Genomic DNA, 16,803 nt, shown 5'->3' with positions numbered 1-16,803 from the left:
TCTGTTATTTGATGACTTCCAAATACCTCTATGGCAACTTCAGTTTAATTTTAAAACAAAGGTATTTGTATCATAACCTAAAAAAATGTAGGACGAATAATAACAAACAATAAATAGATTTCTTTTAATCAATTTCACTAAAATAAGAATATACATAAAGATATACTTGATACTTGAGATCACATCTGATTAGAAAACAAGCAATTTCAATAAAAAGGGGAAAGGAGCCATTATAAGCTTACTTTTTGCATGACCTCTAAATTAAACAAAAGATTTTATTTTCCCAAAGCCATAATGTGATATTTCAAAATGAAATTATGTGGTAAAAGTAAGGAAATGATACATAAAGGAAGTTATGAATATTCATTTATATGTATATGAATATTTTAAAAGTATGATTGTTGAGGGGCACCTGGGTGGCTCGGTCGGTTAAGCAGCCGACTTCAGCTCAGGTCATGATCTCCTAGTCTGTGGGTTCGAGCCCCGCATCAGGCTCAGGTGCTGGCAGCTCAGAGCCTGGAGCCTGCTTCTGATTCTGTGTCTCCCCCTCTCTTGCCCCTCCCCTGCTTGCTCTCTGTCTGTCTCTCTCTATCAAATAATAAACATTAAAAAAAATTTTAAAGTATGATTTTTGAGTTAAATTGTCCCCTTGAAAACTGTCAATTCACAAATTAAGAAATAAAGGAGATTCAGAGGGAGACTGGGCACATGTATTAGAAGCTATGTTAAAATAATTAAAACACTAGTATAACAAACAAAAGTTTTGCCTGGAAATTCAAAAACATTATTAATTAGAACTTTTTGGAAAAAAGTATTTACAATAAATACAAAACCTACTTAACAAAGGTGTTCAAAGCTGGTATTTTAAAAATGTAGGAAATTAACAAGAGTCAAAATGATTTATTGTTCTAATAAACGTATCAAAATTACTGCTTCCCCTTCTTTCCTTCCTTCCTTCCTTCCTTCCTTCCTTCCTTCCTTTCTTCCTTTCTTCCTTCTGCTCCTTCCCCCCTTCCTTCCTTACCTCCCTCTTTCTTTTTTATTTTGCTTTCTTATCTACAATATAAACAGTTCTAAAATGTAGGTGATTTCAATAATGAGCACCAGTGATCTGTACTTGCTTTGAGTGTCTGTTCACTGACACTAATCAATACCCCATGACTTCCTTAGAGTAAAATGTCAATACTAGTCCCTGTTTATAAACAGATAGAGAAGCTGGGCTGTTTCATAATGGACTGAAACTATGTCTGGGGAAACCTCCCTAGTTATGCCATGTTGTTAGATACATAGGCATAATGTAATACAGGCTAGAAATGAAAAAGCAGCTGATGGATGGGTGTATTGGCAGAGACACTTTCCATTGTATCCACAGTAATCAGGACAAGCTCTTGCACACATCTGGATACCCAATACATCCACAGGATGAATGAAAAAAATGAATGTGGAAATACATCTATTCATCACTAATCCATGTGCACCAAAAGTTTCAATATTCCATCTGGGTTTACAAACACCATCAATTTGCTCTTTGAAAATCTTGAAGGCATGTGAAGATTATATTATATCATATTGTTTGTGTTATATTGTTTCATTTTTTCTCATAATTACTGTGTTTGTTTGGTGGCCTCTTTATATGTTAGTTCATGGCTAAATCTACTCGATCCCAAAATGAATTACATTAATAAAATTACCGAAGGCCTAATTAATTACAATGGTTATGAGGACCATTAATCTAGGATTATACTAGAACACCCAATCCTACCACAATAGGCACTGCTGGAGATGCTGCTTTCCCTATCACTAAATCATCACCTAGCAAATGATTTTACCAAAACCATGCATAAATGATTATGCATAGGAAGAATTGTCCTCAGTTTATTTTACAAACTTTGTGGGTTACAGTTGATATACTTTCCCAGGATTCAATACCAAAATTGGTGTTGAATCTTTCTACATCAGTATTTGTTCAATGTTTATTCTAGCAGTATATGTGTGTATCTTAGCAATAATACTTTTCAAAAAGCACAAAGTCTCTCTTCATTCTCAGGAAATAATTAGGCTATAAATAATGTTAGTTAGGAGTTTTACTATAATTTTTTAATGGGGAATAAATACCTCTTAATTCATTATGTTAAATATTTTATGTACACTCATCCATTAAATTTTAATGGAAATATATTTAACACCTATGAAAAACAAATATCAAAAAATACCTTTTTCAAAAAAATAATTAAGGCACAAATTGAGCAAATAAACTTCGCTTTTTTTTAAGTAAAAGTAAAATAAGACAATGTGCAAAAACTATTTCCACAAACTCCAAATGTGATAGATCTGTCTTGTTAAATATTTCTTAAGCAATTTTTAATTGACAACATATGTTAAACATCACAGAGCAGAGTGTGAAGCTCTTTGCATCTGTCAGAGCTTCTTAGAGTTAATTCCTCTTTAATACGTTTGCTTCTTTTGTATTGTAGTATGCTTTGTTCCTGTGTGTCAGTTTCCAATGTTGGTGTTTTATGAGAAATAGGTAAATACAATTTTGGCAACTCTAAGGGAAGTGATTCTAAAAATATCTTTTTGAAAACAATGATTCATAAATTGACAGCTATTAGAATTGAGAATAAACCATTAATTTTACAAAAGTATTCAGTTGCTAAATCCAAATAAGGATTTAGGTAAGATGTACCCAGATCCCTACTTAAACTTGTATAGACCACACATAAGAAAGAACTTATTACTGGGGGAAACTCAATGATTAGTGTTAGTTTTATTTCCATTAACTTATTGCAAAGCAGTTCTAAATTTGACTTTATGCCTCATGTGTTCCATGTGTAATAGTATTCAATTAGATATCCTAAGACATTTTGTAAAAATGTTCACTAATTAATAATGCACAAACCCATGAGTTTATTAGAAATCAATATACCTTTCCTTTTGTCTTCCCCAGTTTGGCCTCCATGCCACAAGGCCCTTTTTCCTTCCACACAGTAGAACTGAATTGAATTGGAAGAACTGAGGTAGAATTGATATCCTAGTGAAGGAAAACATCACTAAATGACACTATACACATATTATCCTACTCAAAGGTGTTCTGCCTTTTCCCCCAGCACAGAAAGGTTTTGCTGACATCAACAGCATAAGAGGTGTTGCATCTCTCATTCCTCAATTTCTAACTCATCAATCAACCTCTGTTTCATCACCACTGCATTGTAGTTTCTCTCTAGGTCACTGAAATTATTTCAAAATTATGTTAAATTATTTCAAACACCCTCTCTCTCTCTCTGTCTTGGTTAATACCAATTCAACAACCTCTGTCCAACTGTCTATTTGTCCCTTTTGCATCTCATCTTATTCTCCCACCCTTGTTTCCTCTCATCCCTGATAAGGTATTGGTTTGGATACATTCCAGTGGCTTTGTAGAACACAACCATCCCAGCCAGCTGGATGGCATATGGAGCATAGTAAGTGAGCGTTTTTCACTCTAAATGGTTGTAATAGGAGCAGTCCCTTTTAATATTTCCATATTCATTACAGGCAAAGGCAATGGATACTATGAAGAGATTGGGGATAGAGAAGGGTTGAAATTTATACCATGAAAGCATACTTGTTGGGTTGGGGAAAAAAAGAAACCCGTTGGGCAACAAATGAATACAATGGTGCGAAATATAACAAAAGTATAATAGGTGAAGGTATAGGAAAAAATAGATGAGTTCTACCTATGAGCAAATGAAAAAAATGCATGTCATGAATTTTCTGAAATACTTTTCTTGAACTTGACTGTCTGATTTGGCTTAGTAGGTCTGTTAGGCAATCAGTTCATTTTTAGATAGGCTCAGTGCAGTCTAGGCATTTATTAATATGGCATTGCTTGTTAGCTGAATGGAAATATATAAGGCAATCAATGCTTTCTTTAATTCATTTAGTATTTTTAAAATACTGGATATCAAAAATAGATTCTTGCTTAGATAGTATAACTTTATTACCTATATTTCAACTACATTTCAATTATTTGCAAATAAAACTATATTATGAATAACTAACTTAAAATTAAATATTAGATTTTTCATCTTTCAAAGTAAAGCTGTTATTTTAATTCATTTGTGAAACTATAGTTTACATCATGCCAGAATTTTATGTATCTTTTCTTTATATTACAAACAAAAGAAAAGCGAAGGATTTGATCATTCAGAATTTTCTTTCTTTGAAACTGAGTATAGGCTCCCCCAGTATGTTGTTAGCTTTATAGTTCTGTCAAGTGAAACTAAAATAATGGATTTTGCATAGAAACTTTAGTATTCAGCACAATGAGCAGAATCTATAAGAAAAATAATGCCCACAATAAAAGTTAATTTTGACCAAACCTGCTATAAAATATTCTACACTTTTAGAAAATCCTGTATTTCTAAAGCATTATATTCCAAAATTAGTATATCCTTGGATGACTGAAAAAACCCAAAACTTCAGTTCAATATGAAGTAGTATAAGCATTCTTTCTATCAGGCTTTTTGTTTGTTTGTTTGCTTTTGGTTTTCCCAAAAGAGAGAACACCACTATGAGATAGGTTATTAGGACACATATTAAGATATAGAAAAGTGAAACAGTAATGCGTTGTGGTTTTAAAAGCCCAAGAAGAACTGTATGTTTAGCCATGGAGGAGAGAGAAGAGATAAGTGGCTACAGCACCCAAAGCTATTCCAAACACAGCCGGGACCACTATCAACTAGGACAGCCTCCTATCTAGTAAAATACTCAGCTCTTCTCTGGGCCTGGATTTCACCTCTTGGAGCCTCTTTTATTTCATTCTGTGTTCTGCCTGTCAACTGTTCATACACATGTCATTTTACACGTGTATAATACAAGCGTACAGGAGCCATCTTAAGGCCAGTTCCTGCACTGTGTGACATTTAAAAGAAGCATAAATTCAACATTAAACCTTTGAAAAGTACTTCAGTAGTTTAATGTAAATTTCTGTCAGATGAATAAGGTATTACAGTAAAAAGAGAAACACATCTCTCTTCACTGTTGTACTTTTTCTAACAATGTTACTCATTCACCTTCTTTTTCCTCTTTCCTCCTCTATATACTCCACTTCCTCAGTTTCTCTTTTTTCACATCTTATAATCTGTCACCTTTTCTCATGTACAGATGTATGGTTTGTTCTATCATTAGCTTGTTTACCCAAGGCTAAGTGGTTTCTCAGAAAAGAAAAACATCCTTCCTCTTTAGAAATTCGGGGAAGGGACTGATCCCAAAAATTCATAATGTGTTGCAATTCCCTATAAATTTCCCTGTAACAGCCCTGACATACTTCCCAAAAAGTGGGTTGCAATGTTTACCTTTAGTACCCCTTCCAACCCAGAGAACCATAATTTTTTCCTTTATTTATAAAATGTTTATTGATCTAAAGAAATTGCTTTAATTTGAAATTATGACTAAAATTAAATTGTAAAATAATATATATAGTATAATCCTAAATTTAAAAAATGTATTTGAATGTCTTCACTTCATTGGGGAAACAAATTGAGTGGGGTATCTATTTTATAGTTTATGTCCATTTTTACTCAGAGCATATGAAAAGTGGATATAATTTAATTTTATTCTCAATGTTTGCTATTTCCTCCAACACTGAATTAAAATTAGGAGACATATAGTCAAATACCAACAGTGTCCTCTGAATAAATAACGTCTGGATTGACCTTCAGACTCTTTTTTTTTAATTTAGTAGCAGTGGCCTTTTTACTCCAAGCATAATTTTACTTCCAATGTACCTTTTCGTGGTTCATGGTATTTTTAATTAAATATATGCATAGTGGTTCATAGTATTTGTAATTAAATATATATATATATATATATATATATACACACACATATGTGTATATATACATGTGTGTGTGCAACATGAATTATCAACTGTAAAAAAGAAAAAAAAATTCTTTAGAATATCCTTCTACCATACAGACCATATATATGCCAAAACCTGCTCATCACACTGTAAAAGAGAGCTCTGGACACCTGTAAATAAAAATATTTACTAGTATGAATATGTGATAAGAAACTGTCTTAAATATTTCATACCACTAATATTATGTACTATTCAACAGTGGTCTTAGGTTCATTTGCCTTCTCACAGCAATCAGATTTGTCATCATCTCTGTGATTATACTACTTTTACAAATTTCTCAGTAATATATTATGTTCCTTGTTTTCATTGCAAGTCAGTCAACTTTAAATTCTATTTCCTTACATTTGCTGAAAAATTAAACTTCAATAGATTAAAAAGTGAAAACATTAATTTTTACAATTTACCAAAATAACAATTGGCCTACTAGCTGAGCCATTGTGCTTTCTTAGCAAATCATGGGAAAATGATGACTGTATCCACTATTTGATAATCGGTTTTTAGAACAGGTAACATTTATAAATAGAAATAAAATGGCTCATTATCAAATCCAATTATTAGTTATGCTTTGGTTTCTACACTTCCTCTTTTAGCTCCTTATGTAAAATCATCACTTCTTTAGTTTTTTTTAATGTTTACTTATTTTTAAGAGACAGAGAGAAACAGAGCATGAGTGGGGAGGGGCAGAGAGAGAAAGGGAGACACAGAATCTAAAGCAGGCTCCAGGCTCTGAGCTGTCAGCACAGAGCCCAACGTGGGGCTCGAACTCACGAAGCACAAGATCATGACCTGAGCCGAAGTCATATGCTTAACTGAATAAGCCATCCAGGCGCTCCTAAAATCATCACTTATTTCACTCATTTATGCCAGTCCACTGACATCTACAATCCCATGGAAATCTGTTCATTATTTATATTTTCAATACTAGACAGTTTAGCAATTACATTATTATTTACTTCATCATGCCAAAAGTTAGTCAATAACACAATTATTACATTACAGAAGTACAAATTTACTAATGGAAAATCCATTAGCCTAGATGACAGATTCTCAACTTTGGAGTCATACTGGAATTCCCTGGAGAGTTCTCATAAATACCAAAGAATTAGTCCCGTCAGAAATGTTTGCGGCTGTTCTAGAAACCAATTGACCAATACAATGCTTGTATTGTAAATTCTAAGGGCACAATTATTACTAAAAACATGAGGGGGTTTTATGAATATAATAATGAAGCATATATTGCAATTTTTTGAGACACTTTTTCATAATATTTTCATCTAAATCTATCCAGCCACCTATCAACCACTTGATACCCTGGCAGGAAAAAAAACAAACAAACCAAACCAAATCAAACAAAACATACATCATTCATTGAAAAATTATTTGATTGGTTGACCTTAAAAATACATTTAAAAATATAGCCTATTGCTTACATGAACTTAATTTTATTTTGTTTACTTGGCTTATCTTCTTGTAAAATATATAGGTTGCCAAAGGATTTTGAGTAACACAAGAGACAGAGGAAGATGATAATGTGGAAAATATATTTATTGTAATCAATAATTAAAGAAGGGCAAATTGAATCAAATTAGCAAATATGTTTATTATTTTATTTTATTTAAAATTTATTTATTTATTTTGAGAGAGAGAGCAGGAGCAGGGAAGATGAGAGAGAGAGAGAGAGAGAGAGAGAGAGAGAGAGACAGATAGAGTCCCAACCAGGCTCCATGCTATCAGTGTAGAGCCCAACATGCGGCTTCATCCCACGAACCACAAGATCATGACCTGAGCCAAGATCAAGAGCCAGTCGCTTAACAGTCAGTCACCCAGATGCTCCAATTAGCAAGTATTTTTAAAAGATAATACTTGATGTACGCAAAGATACAGGACCAGTATAAGGTCATAAAAGGATGGTGGGAGTACAAAAAGTTGGACAACTCTTTTATCAATAGACTTGTTAATAAAATATCTAAAATTGTATCTTTTCATTCAAAAACTGTAATTTAGAATTTAGGATTAAAAAATCCTAAAATTATAAAAGAAAGAGAATAAAAAAATCTTAAAGGCAAACAAGTTGGTAAAAATATTATTTATCATATCTAAGTTGGGGAACTAATTAAATATCCAAAGACAAAATAATAAACATTGGTATATTTACTCAAAGTGTTATGTGGCTGTTACCAGTAATCTTAATAAGAAAGTGCTGGGGTGCCTGGGTGGCTCAGTCAGTTAAGTGTCCGATTTCGGCTCAGGTCATGATCTCACGGTCTGTGAGTTTGAGCCCCGCGTTGGGCTCTGTGCTGACAGCTCAGAGCCTGGAGCCTGCTTCGGATTCTGTGTCTCCCTCTCTCTGACCCTCCCCTGTTCATTCTCTGTCTCAAAAATAAATAAACATTAAAAAAAATTAAAAGAAAAAGAAAGTGCTTATGTTTTATTCTTAGAGATAAAACTAAAGACAGAAAATTGTATGTATAATTGTATAACAAGTATGTAAAGATATACAAACACCATGCATAGAGAAAATGAAGAAAACATTTAAAATTTCTTTACAAAAATTTTTCCCTAGATATAAGACCAATAGTTTTTTATTGTCCTTTCTCACTCTTAAGACTTATTAAGAGTTGTAAAATGTTCATCTTTACCTTTATAATAAGAATAAAAATAAGAAAGTAATTATGTTATCTCAAAGAAATAATACTGAATGTAAAGATACATTTCCTCAGAGATCTTAATTTTCCATATCTGCTGTTTCTGTTGAAACTTCTGCAATGACAGTGTTATTCCCCAAAGATGACAAAATATTTTAGGAACTAGTGATAAAGTTGCAGGAAGAAAAAAGGATTGAATGATTCTTGAAATACATTCCATAAAAATATGACTATATAATTTATTATCTAACTTTGTGGTTTAGTGTGGAATAGGTAGTAGTAATAAAGAATGTGGGACTAAGGTTTAAATTGGGATTGTCTCAGGAAAGGTTTAATGTTCATTTTACATGTGAACCCAAATAATGGCAGAAACATCAAAAAAAGTAATTATTAAACATTCTATTGGTCGCATCTTTAATTTTTCTTCCTTTATTCATTTGCAACCACACATTTCTGTTTAATTTTAAAACTACCACTTACTATAATAAAAATATATTATTTTAATGGATGAGGTAAAATTATTTCTCTGATAATCACATGAAAGAACTTTTTGTGTTTGCAAAACCCTGGTTGCTCTTATATCATTTTGTCATTTTGCATTGTTTACCTCATACTTGATAATACTTATCACAGTTAAGTCACAACTTTATTTTTCCATAATGTTATATCTTTTGAAATTTATAGTAGAAATTTCTGAAAAGTTCTATGAGAATAATGACACTTTTGGGGTGCCTACGTGACTCAGTCAGTTAAGTGTCTGACTCATTTTCAGCTCAGGTCATGATCTCATGGTTCATGAATTCTAGCCCCTGGAATTGGGCTCAGCGTCGATGGCCTGAAGCCTGCTTTGGATTCTGTCTCCCTCTTTCTCTGCCCCTCCCTACCTCTCTCTCTCTCAAAAATAAATAAATACACCTTTTTTAAAAAAAGCCTTTAAAAAGAAAGGACACTTTATATTTCATCAATGATGTGAAACAACGAAATATTTGGAAACATTCTTAAAGATAGATTCTATCATAGTGAGATGGATAAAAAAGGCAGTATAATTCTGACCTTGTCTTTGGTTGTCAATACTGAAAGTTTAACTTGCACAGCAAAAGCATCAAGCAGGATGCCAACTCAACAAGTGTTATTGCTACTGATTTTCTCGGGAATGAAAATACAATGAATGAAAAACCTATCTTACATTGTTTTTCAATAAATTTTAGCTTTCTTGTAAAATCTGTTCTCTGGGGGCATTTTATTCTGTTTAAATTATAATAGTTTGGCTGCTGACTATTACTGCAGCAACTTTTAAAATTGTATGTGTTGCTATAAATTGCCTATGAGTCAGATTCATTGCAAGGTGAGGAAGGGCATTCTGAATGCCCTATCTGTTTTTCTCATCTAATCCAAACCTAAAATAAAACAAGCACTCATGCATTTTACTTGCTGCATCCAGCTTTAAAAAAAAATACCTACCACTAATTTCTTCAAGAAAATAAGTAAAAGCAAGAGAAAAACATGTTTTATTTTTTCAGGATTAGCTAGCATTTTTTATAACCTTGTGGAAAGTGTTCTGATTAGCATTGACCTTCCTTTTCACATGGAGAATTGTGCTAGCCAGGTAGGAAATGAAGTCTCAAAGGTAAAGTAACAGGTCAGTAAAGTCAAGTATTTAATCAGATAATGGAAGCCTATGTCATTAATAAGTGTGTCATTTGCTTCAATAAAGGCATCACTTTAAGAAATCAAATCAGTCCTTTAATACCCTGCATAACTCCCACTATCTCACCCCACAAACTCTTCTTTGATTACCCACTCCCTTTAATTGTCCTTTCTTCTAAACTCTTATAACACCACTGTCTTCATTCCTCATTTTGACTTTAAGTAGAAATTCTATCATATAACCATGTACACACTTTTACATACACTTAGTTTGCTTAGCCAGATTAAAAGTCTCTTTAGGACTGTAAATGCATCTTATTGCCAGGTCTCAAGAAAACAGAGACTTCTAAGTTGCCTAATAGCCTTACTAGAACCAAATGGATCTAAGTTAATATGATGCACAAAGAAATTTTGACTGGAGTATGTAATACTATATTCCTGAGTAAGTGAAACTTATGCAATTATAATTATACAAACAGCCATATTTTGTCAGCTGATTATTAACCCCGGTAGTTGTTTAAATGTCAGTGAGTGGGGGAGTATGGGTGGCTCAGTCGGTTGAGTGTTCAATTCAAGTCATGATCTCCGGGCTTGTGAGTTCGAGCCCCATGTCAGCCTCTGTGCTGACAGCTCCAAGCTTGGAGCCTGCTTTGGATTTTGTGTCCCTCTCTTGCTCCCATCCTCCCGCTCATGCTCTCTCTCTCTCTCTCTCTCTCTCTTTTAAGAATAAATAAGACATTTTTTTAAAAAAAGGTCTGTTTCTAAAATAAATAGATCAATAAATAAATAAATATTGATGAGTGAATGAATGACTGAAATGAAACACAATTTAACTATCACTTTTATCATTATTGGATATGACCAGCAAAAATGAATAAAAGACAATTCTGAATGTTCTCAGATTCAGAATGCCTTTTTTCATCTTTCTAAATTACAGGATCTAGGACAGCATCTCATATATAATGGGAACACAGTGCAATAGAAAAAAACACTGAACCAAAATATTTTGGTTTTTGCTTCTGTTTCGTGGTCTGTTGTTGGATGGGTCATGTTACTTCTCACACTGTTAAAATAAACAGAATACATTCCTATTATTCTTATAGCCCTGAATCATATATATTCGCTAATAGGTTTCTTTACATTTCAGCTTCATTCTCTTCATATCAAAGGCCACATTTGGATCCATCTTAAAGGAATATGACATTAAAGTTAAGCTTGTATCTGCCCCACACTGACAGGCTAACAAAACCATGCTTGAAATTACGAATAGATTTATGTTTCCTCTAGTATTCTGTGACATATCGCTAATGCTGACCCATCCTGTCTTCTTGTATTTCAGTTTTGAAAACTCCTTTTGTTTTCTGACTCCACATTCATCTATCACTTGCCGGTTCTGTTGCTGAAATTTACATTCACGTTATGTTTAGCCTTGAGTTCAAGGCTAATCATTGATATGTGGTCAATTCGCACATATCAATTCTTTTATGGTTATCAGACCTTGATTTCCCATTCAAGGATATTGACCTCTTATAAACTTTATTCTGGGATTGTGTTTTTTTTAAGAGAAATATTCATAGGGTAAATGAAGTACATTAGTATTGAACTATCCCATGCCCCCATGATTTTAAAACTCTCTCCTAATGTTATCTCATTGTCTATCCCAAGAACTCCAAAAATATTCAGATTTTTACCAAATTTATCATTTTCAGCAAAATAATGACATACATGTATACATTATGTTAATTTATGCATGTGCTTATGTTAATATATATGTATAAATATCTGTCCATGAACATATATGTAAACTTACATTAATGAGAATGATTTTTATATATGGATTGCCAACTAGGTCTCATACCTTTAGTATGGATTTTATTTATAAATGGAGAAGCCCAAGTTACCTATGGAATGTTTAGCTAATAGAACTTATGTAGAAAATATAATTTTCCCTACAATGTGTCTAATTCTAAGGAAGAAAGGATTAAAATTCTGATTTTTAGTCTGTTATCAAGACAACTCAAATGTAAACATGTTCTGGTTTTGTTTTGTTTTATTTTAAAAGGAAGTATGCATTACCTTAATATTTTTTTCCTTCCATTTTCTATATCTTACAGATGTAATATAATGAAAATGTAAAGAGATTATATTGTTAAAAAGTAGACACCAGGCCCAAAATGGACTCAATTATTCTAAGTCCCAAGTCAGCAAACTGATGTTACAGTTTCAGCTCTCCCAGTCGTGGAACCCTAAACCAGTCAATCAAGAGTCACCTGAACAGCACTAGTTAGGTAATCTGCCTCATAGGTTATCTCTCATGCCCTAGAGGAAAGTAGCCTGACAATAACCAACTCACATTTTTGCCTACTAGAACTTTGTTCTCACTGCATTCTCCCACTCCTTTTGTAAAAGTGTTTTCATTTTGTACAGCTCTTTGGAACTCCTTTCTATTTGCTAGGTTGGAGGCTGATCAATTCAAATCAATTTTTGCTCAAATAAATTCAAAATTTTTACTATGCCTCAGTTTATCCTTTAACTATATCTAATTAAAATATTTGCTAATATAGAGTTTATGAACCACTTTCATATGCACTAACTCATTTGATTTTCATAATTCTGAGTAGATTGATAAAATATAATTATATTAAAATTGTAAGTGAGGCAACTAAGAGGTTAAGTAGGCTAGCATCACAGAACCAGTTAATAGAGAACCTGGAATTAATATGAGTGTTTCAGTTCAGATTTATTGTTTTAATTTAAAATACTATAAAATTACTAGAATGACATACATAACTATACACATACATTAATTCAACATTCATTTAGAAAACATTTATTGAGTGTCTATTATATATAGAACATTGTTAAAAGTACTTAAGATATATCAGAAAGTAAAAGAAGTCAGGTTCCCTGTCCTAAAAGAGTTTACAATTTACAGGAGGAGAAAAAAAAAATGAGCATAATAAAAAGAACATTATATAGTAGAATAGTTGCTGATATATGCTACAGAAAAGATTTAAAAATATATGAAGGATAAGGAAGATTAGGAGCATTTCTTATTGTTGATGGTACAATTTTCAGGTCCTCTGCCCATTTTAAATTAAATTATTTGTTTTTTAGGTGTTGAGTTGTACAAGTTCTTTATATATTTTGGATATTAACCACTTATCAGATATATCATTTGGAAATATCTCCTCCCATTCAGTAGGCTGCCTTTTTGTTTTGTTGATTGTTTCCTTTGCTGTGCAGAAGCTTTTTATTTTGATGTAGTTCCAATAGTCTATTTTTGCTTTTGTTTCCCTTACCTCAGGAGATATATCTTTAAAAAAAAGGTACTACAGCCAATGCCAAAGAAATTACTGCCTTAAGTTCTCTTCAAGGAGTTTTACGATTTCAGGTCTCATATTTAGATCTTTAATCCATGTGGGGTTTATTTTTGTGTATGGTATAAGAAGGTGGTACAGTTTCATTCTTTTGCATGCAGCTGTCCAGTTTTCCCAGCATCATTTATTCAAGAGATTGTCTTTTCCACATGGCATACTTTTGACTCTTTGTCATTGATTAATTGACCATATAATTGTGGGTTTATTTCTGAGCTCTCTATTCCCCTGTTCCATTGATCTTTACTGTTAAAATGACCGTACTACCCAAAGCAATGTGCAGATTCAGTGCAATCCCTATCAAAATGCCAACAGCATTTTTCATGGTAAGGAAAAATAATACTAAAATTCGTATGGAATTAGTGAGCCTTGTCGGCTCAGGTGGTTAAGCATCGAACTCTTGATTTTGGCTCAGGTCATGATCTCATGGTTTGTGGGATCAAGCCCCACATTAGGCTCTGTGCAGATAGCATGAAGCCTGCTTGGGATTGTTCCTCTCCCTTTCTTTCTGCTCCTCTCCAGCTTGTGTGTGCTCTCTCTCTTTCTCTCTATCTCTGTCTCTCTCAAAATAAATAAATAAACAAGAAAAAAAAATGTATGGAGCCACAAAAGACCCTAAATGGCCAAAGAAATCTTGACAAAAAAAAGAACAAAGTTGGAGCTATCACAATTCCAGATTTCAAGGCATACTACACAACTCTAGTGATCAAAACAGTATGGTATAGGCACAAAAACAGACACATAGTTTGAGGTTGCAATTTTAATTAGCACTGTCAAAGTAGAACTCAGTGAAGAGGTGGCAGTTGAGCCCAAATATCAAGTGAAATATTTAGTCATGTAGCTATCAAAGCTTGTCTGGTCTCTTTGAAGAAAAACACAGAAGCAATTGGGTTGTAGCAAGTTGAGTAAGTGTCATAAAATATGTAAAGTAAGGCAGAATATGTAGAGTTGTGTAGAGCAGTTTATAAATGTTGACTTTTCCGGGACACATGGGGAATATTACGAGTGAGGTCAATAAACCATTATATGGTAGTAAGCGATTGAGATAAAGTGGCAAAAATCATTTTACCACTGGAAGAAAACAACTTAAAGATAATGCAAAATCAGATTAAATCAATTATATGGATAGTTAAATTTCATAAAATTATGACATTAGCATTAGAATGAAATGGAGACAAGTCTTAAAATGTTGCTGGCATGCATAGAAGAGTAACTTGGAAGATAAAGATGTCTGCATTCAAAGAGGGTCTGTGAAAGTGTCTGATAAATATTTGTTGAATAAGTGGCACTAAATGTAAACGTCTAGTTTTTAAGTGTGTGGGGGAGGAAGTTCTACAAATAGTAGAGAAGAAACTTACTCCATGTCTACACCCAATTTTATGAAAGCCATCGAGGAGGAAAGAGTCATCTCTTAAGAGGGCTACAGGAAATCATTTTCCTAAAGCAGTCTAGGGTAAACAAACTATAGCACATAAATTCTCAATAGCAGTTTACTCTTTTAATCTAACTGGGCTCTCACGTCCCTATTTCACATTGTTAGCAGAGGACTCTGATCCCTCCTATCAATTGGATTCTTCCAATGTGTAACACCATCATTGTTAACAAGGGCCTACTAAGATCATCTTGGAAAAAAGAATGAGGATCACTGAGGGACATTGTACATTATTTCAGCCCATATCCCATTGGTTAGAAAATACTATAAGAGGTATTATTATCCATACTTTAAGGATTTATATTGGATAATCTCTATGATTCTTTTTAATTTTGACAAGTGATGCTGGATTTTTCAATAAAAGGCTGAGCACATAAAGTGTAGATGAAAAAAGGGATTGGCATGAGATGAGATGAGATGAGATGAGATGAGATGATTAAATAAAACCTTGAAAAAATTTAAATAAAAACTTTGGAAAAAAAGATGAAATGAGATAGATGAGTTGAGAAGAGAAAGGGTAGGAGAAGGGCACTCAAGAGAAAAATGAAGCATAAAAGTAATTTTTTACTACATATGTACATGAAGAAGAAATTCTCCATAAAATCATTTTTAGAATACCAGTGTATAAAGAACATACTCAATAAACATAAAATTTAAAAATTTATTAACTGACTACTTACTAAGATTAAATATTTTACACTAATATGACTTGGGATGACCAAAAAAGTCTATCGAATATAATTATGCCATTTCATTATATATTTGAAATAGCACTTAGATTTTCTAAAAAATTTATTTATTATTTTTTTAAATATGAAATTTATTGTCAAATTGGTTTCCATACAACACCCAGTGCTCATTCCAACAGGTACCCTCCTCAGTACCCATTACCGACCCTCTCCTCCCTCCCACCTCCCATCAACCCTCAATTTGTTCTCAGTTTTTAAGAGTCTCTTATGTTTTAGCACCCTCCCTAACCTCTTTTTTTTTTTCCTTCCTCTCCCCCATGGTCTTCTGTTAAGTTTCTCAGGATCCACATAACAGTGAAAACATATGGTATCTGTCTTTCTCTGTATGACTTATTTCACTTAGCATAACAATCTCCAGTTCCATCCACGTTCCTACAAAAGGCCATATTTCACTCTTTCTCATTGCCACATAGCATTGCATTGTGTATATAAACCACAATTTCTTTATCCATTCATCAGTTGATGGACATTTCAGCTCTTTCCATAATTTGGCTATTGTTGAGAGTGCTGCTATAAACATTGGGGTACAAGTGGCCCTATGCATCAGCACTCCTGTATCCCTTGGGTAAATTCCTAGCAGTGTTATTGCTGGGTCACAGGGTAGATCTATTTTTAATTTTTTGAGGAACCTCCACACTGTTTTCTAGAGTGGCTGCACCAGTTTGCATTCCTACCAACAGTGCAAGAGGGTTCCCTTTTCTCCACATCCTCTCCAGCATCTATAGTCTCCTGATTTGTTCATTTTAGCCACTCTGACTGGCGTGAGGTGGTATCTCAGTGTGGTTTTGATTTGTATTTCCCTGATGAGGAGTGATGTTGAGCATCTTTTCATGTGCCTGTTGGCCATCTGGGTGTCTTCTTTAGAGATGTGTCTATTCACGTTTTCTGCCCATCTCTTCTCTGGATTGTTTGTTTTTCGGGTGTGGAGTTTGGTGAGCTCTTTATAGATTTTGGATACTAGCCCTTTGTCCGATATGTCATTTGCAAATATCTTTTCCCATTCCGTTGGTTGCCTTTTAGTTTTGTTGATCATTTCCTTTGCTGTGCAGAA

Source organism: Panthera uncia, assembly GCF_023721935.1.
Source record: "Panthera uncia isolate 11264 chromosome A1 unlocalized genomic scaffold, Puncia_PCG_1.0 HiC_scaffold_16, whole genome shotgun sequence".
Taxonomy (NCBI): Eukaryota; Metazoa; Chordata; class Mammalia; order Carnivora; family Felidae; genus Panthera; species Panthera uncia.
Note: the sequence above shows the minus strand (reverse complement) of the source record.